Source organism: Biomphalaria glabrata, chromosome 15, assembly GCF_947242115.1.
Source record: "Biomphalaria glabrata chromosome 15, xgBioGlab47.1, whole genome shotgun sequence".
NCBI classification, from domain to species: Eukaryota; Metazoa; Mollusca; class Gastropoda; family Planorbidae; genus Biomphalaria; species Biomphalaria glabrata.
Window position 1 is genome coordinate 12,784,192 of NC_074725.1, and position 6,000 is coordinate 12,790,191.

Genomic DNA, 6,000 nt, shown 5'->3' on the forward strand with positions numbered 1-6,000 from the left:
ATTATTATTTCGTTTAATTGTTTACAAAACACTCTCAGTGACTATATCGACAGTAATGCGCAAATAAAGACCCGCGGGTCGCGGGTAACATATCTCTAGTATATATATATATATATGGCCTTTTAAAAAAATTCTCAATAAATAAACGTACCTCTCAGAGTTATTTTCACATAAATACATACTCTCACATAAGGACCTTGTCATAAGGACCCTCTCTTAATGCCATTCCTCTTATAAAGATCCTTACATGAAGATCATCAGTTTAAGACCCTCACATAAGTACAAACTGAAAATATAAAAATAATTTAAAACAAAAACATCATTGTTTATTATCGGACTCAGAATGTTTTAAGTCATCATACAAACACGGGGGTCGTTTATATGGCATCAAATATTTGTTCTGGATTTTTTTTCCAAATTGAACACTGTATGTTTTAGGGCAACTGTCAGTAGACACCAGATTTGAATTTTTGTATGACATTCGCCTGGAGACTAAAATGTTTACTTACAACAGAGTTCAAGTTCAATGTATCGTCCAAGATTTCTTTAACTTACACAACGACCTGTATCTTCCCACAATTCGATGCATAGCAGCACCTTGTTATCTACAGGGCTAATGATGTAGTAAAAGTCATTTGTATCTACGGTCGATTGTTAACTACAGTGTCATGTGGACAGCACAAGGACCTACCATCTTTACTTTTCCTAGCAGATGTCATGAGCCCATTAGAGTTGACAGGATAAAGAGAAGTCCTAAAAATAAGTCCGTCTTCTCCGAGATTCGAACCCGAGTCCCCTCTTACCACTTGACCTCTCCATGTCGTCCCCACGAGTTCATATATCATCCCACGACTTTACCACTTCCTGTTGTCCCACGACTCCATTTATGACCCCTGATAGATGTATAACCTGAAGATCTCGCGTAACGTCGCAGGGCAAAGATCTCTGTGTATTTTTACACGTTTTGATATTCATGTTTCCTAGGACTCGATCAAGATCGTGAACTATATTAGTACCACATTGGAATGAAATGACGTCTTTATGTGGACACCTGTCTGAAGTCTTTTATTTTTTTTACCCCACTCCCATTCTTCCCTTTCTCCTATTGGAATGCCCTGATTCATTTCCTCTGTGGATCACTAAAAGCAGTGGGGCTTTTTTTTTTTTACAAAGCTTATATCAACTCCCTCTGTCTGTCTGTCTGGGGTAAAATTTATATTTCTGCAACGGCCATTCTCGGACCAAGTTGAAACTTTGAACAATTATTCATTGGCATAAATAAGACATGAATCAATAAAAAATAAACCAATTAGTTAATCAATTATTGGTAATTAACTAGTTAGTTTGATACTATCAAGGGAAAGAATCTCTTCAGTATTCACAAGTAGGGCTAATTATGTAGGGTTTCGTCCCCTTAGGTAAATGAACAATGTAGTTCTTCAACGCCCATTCTCGTATCAAGTTGAAACTTTGAACAACGTTTGTCTTATTGTACCTGAATCAATGAAAAAGTTAACCAATTTCTCAATTAATTATTGGTAGTTAATTATTTTGTTTGATATCAAATAAGGGAAATAGCTTCTAAATTATTGAGAGATATAGTTGTAAGTGCGAAATTGTTCCTCTTAGATAAGCTTTGTTTTTTTTAAAAAGGATTTTTATATTTTGCTTGTTTTGTTATGATCACTATAAGTAAATTTTGTGTGCTAGACCAGACTAGTTGATGATCTGATCTTGCAGGATTAATTTGAGAAGGACATTCAATGTCAACTTTTCTCCAACTTCTTTGCCATATTCTGGTGAACTGTCTCATACCTCCTGAATGTCCATCACGGCATGTCTTGGAAGCAGCTAGTGCTTGTCCTTAAAGGCAATATATGTGCACAGCAGCAAGATTTTATATATTTTTTTTTGCAACTGAGGATTTGAACCTCTGAGGTTCTCAGCCAAAAGAAGTTTCATAATGATGACTTCTGTGCCATTAGAGATCAGTGGTACTGGAACACCTTCAGAAACAGAGGCCTTGGTCACATTTCATATTGAAGAATTGTAATCGAATACGCTCTAAATTTTCTGTAATCTCTGTTGGCCCTGCCCCTACCACTGTATGGTGCTATTTGGTAGTTTGAGAATCTAGATCTAGAGGCGCCATTCTACGTAACAAAATTTCGCGTCTGTTTGGGGCAGACGACATTGTCCTGGAGTACGTGGGCCTGAATACATTAGTGCCCAGCACATTGTGACATCAGTTGTGTGCGCACATCCTCGGCAAGGTTGCTGTCTGGTACATCCAATGGTTGTGTGGTCTGTGGTGTCTATGTGTGAGTATTTATATGAATGTGTGTGCCACTGTCATGTCTCCTGCCCTGTGTGTTACATCAAACTGTTTTACCTCCCTTGTGTTATTACATTATCATGTTTTAGAATTAGGTCATGTGTTTTGTCAACTTTTCACTATGCCTTATGACATATCATGTGCTATGTCATGCGTCATGCTATTTTATATGCCACATGACATTTCAAATTCGTTGCTATGTGACATGTCATGTAATATACTATAATTCAGTCTTATGTCAGATTGTGTGTGTCTTTTAATTTTTTTAGCGGCCCTCGTAAAGGAAAAAGCCGCTATTAATTCTTTTTTGGTCCGTCTGTCCGTCTGTCGCGTTTAGGTCTCGAAAACTAGACCTTGGGCAACGATGAGGGTCGATATAAAAATACTGACTCGAAATCTGCTTTTAATTTAATTAGGAATCTGGATGGTCTAGTTAAATGTTAGATTGTACCTGGTCCTGCTAGGCGACGGGGTAGATTTGGGGGTTCCTGGTTCTTTCTATTTTTCTCTGAAGAACCTTTGCACCTTAGTGCTGCTATTATTATTTATATGACATGTTTATTCATCATTTGTTTCACCACTTAATCATCAAACTTTATTTTTGAAAATATCGGAACCTGTCTTTTTTTTTTTATAACACTCATAAAACACGAGACCATTAGATCTCAACATTGACCTGCAACGTCGCAACCTGAGGGCAGTGGAGAAAAGATCTGTGACGTGGCAACTAGCAATTGGTCTCCACTGCCCACTGGTTGTGACGATGCAAGACACTGTTCTGGCCTTCTATGACGATTGGTCTCGGCTTATCAGGCTGCGGACATGGGACTCTCTCTTTTCAGCAAATTCTAGTTTAAGATCTCGTTTTGAAGGAATCACAATCCAATTGGAAGTCGTTACAACCAAAGTACCAGTGGAACTAAAGTGTCTCACATCCACAAGAGCTAGTGTAAACATGTTGACTTGCTGTACTAGTCACAAGAGCTAGTGTAAACATGTTGACTTGCTGTACTAGTCACAAGAGCTAGTGTAAACATGTTGACTTGCTGTACTAGTCACAAGAGCTAGTGTAAACATGTTGACTTGCTGTACTAGTCACAAGAGCTAGTGTAAACATGTTGACTTGCTGTACTAGTCACAAGAGCTAGTGTAAACATGTTGACTTGCTGTACTAGTCACAAGAGCTAGTGTAAACATGTTGACTTGCTGTACTAGTCACAAGAGCTAGTGTAAACATGTTGACTTGCTGTACTAGTCACAAGAGCTAGTGTAAACATGTTGACTTGCTGTACTAGTCACAAGAGCTAGTGTAAACATGTTGACTTGCTGTACTAGTCACAAGAGCTAGTGTAAACATGTTGACTTGCTGTACTAGTCACAAGAGCTAGTGTAAACATGTTGACTTGCTGTACTAGTCACAAGAGCTAGTGTAAACATGTTGACTTGCTGTACTAGTCACAAGAGCTAGTGTAAACATGTTGACTTGCTGTACTAGTCACAAGAGCTAGTGTAAACATGTTGACTTGCTGTACTAGTCACAAGAGCTAGTGTAAACATGTTGACTTGCTGTACTAGTCACAAGAGCTAGTGTAAACATGTTGACTTGCTGTACTAGTCACAAGAGCTAGTGTAAACATGTTGACTTGCTGTACTAGTCACAAGAGCTAGTGTAAACATGTTGACTTGCTGTACTAGTCACAAGAGCTAGTGTAAACATGTTGACTTGCTGTACTAGTCACAAGAGCTAGTGTAAACATGTTGACTTGCTGTACTAGTCACAAGAGCTAGTGTAAACATGTTGACTTGCTGTACTAGTCACAAGAGCTAGTGTAAACATGTTGACTTGCTGTACTAGTCACAAGAGCTAGTGTAAACATGTTGACTTGCTGTACTAGTCACAAGAGCTAGTGTAAACATGTTGACTTGCTGTACTAGTCACAAGAGCTAGTGTAAACATGTTGACTTGCTGTACTAGTCTCAAGAGCTAGTGTAAACATGTTGACTTGCTGTACTAGTCACAAGAGCTAGTGTAAACATGTTGACTTGCTGTACTAGTCACAAGAGCTAGTGTAAACATGTTGACTTGCTGTACTAGTCACAAGAGCTAGTGTAAACATGTTGACTTGCTGTACTAGTCACAAGAGCTAGTGTAAACATGTTGACTTGCTGTACTAGTCACAAGAGCTAGTGTAAACATGTTGACTTGCTGTACTAGTCACAAGAGCTAGTGTAAACATGTTGACTTGCTGTACTAGTCACAAGAGCTAGTGTAAACATGTTGACTTGCTGTACTAGTCACAAGAGCTAGTGTAAACATGTTGACTTGCTGTACTAGTCACAAGAGCTAGTGTAAACATGTTGACTTGCTGTACTAGTCACAAGAGCTAGTGTAAACATGTTGACTTGCTGTACTAGTCACAAGAGCTAGTGTAAACATGTTGACTTGCTGTACTAGTCACAAGAGCTAGTGTAAACATGTTGACTTGCTGTACTAGTCACAAGAGCTAGTGTAAACATGTTGACTAGCTGTACTAGTCACAAGAGCTAGTGTAAACATGTTGACTTGCTGTACTAGTCACAAGAGCTAGTGTAAACATGTTGACTAGCTGTACTAGTCACAAGAGCTAGTGTAAACATGTTGACTTGCTGTACTAGTCACAAGAGCTAGTGTAAACATGTTGACTAGCTGTACTAGTCTCAAGAGCTAGTGTAAACATGTTGACTTGCTGTACTAGTCACAAGAGCTAGTGTAAACATGTTGACTAGCTGTACTAGTCTCAAGAGCTAGTGTAAACATGTTGACTTGCTGTACTAGTCACAAGAGCTAGTGTAAACATGTTGACTTGCTGTACTAGTCTCAAGAGCTAGTGTAAACATGTTGACTTGCTGTACTAGTCACAAGAGCTAGTGTAAACATGTTGACTAGCTGTACTAGTCTCAAGAGCTAGTGTAAACATGTTGACTTGCTGTACTAGTCTCAAGAGCTAGTGTAAACATGTTGACTTGCTGTACTAGTCACAAGAGCTAGTGTAAACATGTTGACTAGCTGTACTAGTCTCAAGAGCTAGTGTAAACATGTTGACTTGCTGTACTAGTCACAAGAGCTAGTGTAAACATGTTGACTTGCTGTACTAGTCACAAGAGCTAGTGTAAACATGTTGACTAGCTGTACTAGTCTCAAGAGCTAGTGTAAACATGTTGACTTGCTGTACTAGTCACAAGAGCTAGTGTAAACATGTTGACTTGCTGTACTAGTCACAAGAGCTAGTGTAAACATGTTGACTTGCTGTACTAGTCACAAGAGCTAGTGTAAACATGTTGACTTGCTGTACTAGTCACAAGAGCTAGTGTAAACATGTTGACTAGCTGTACTAGTCTTTCACAAAAAATAAATTCTAAGCCAGTCGTATTGCGTTATAACGTCACGTTTTGGAGTTTTCTTACAATATTCATTTCTTCCTGTGGTATAGTGGGAGGCGCGGTGGCTGAGCTGTAAAGGTCCCCGGTTCGAAGACTGGGGTTTTAAATTTTGTCCACCCAGCTCTAATGGGTACCTGACATTAGTTGGGAAAAAGTAAAGGCCACATAACACCCTCGTTAACCGTAGGCCACAGAAACAAATGACCTTTACACCATGTACCCCATAGATCGCAAGGTCTGAAAGG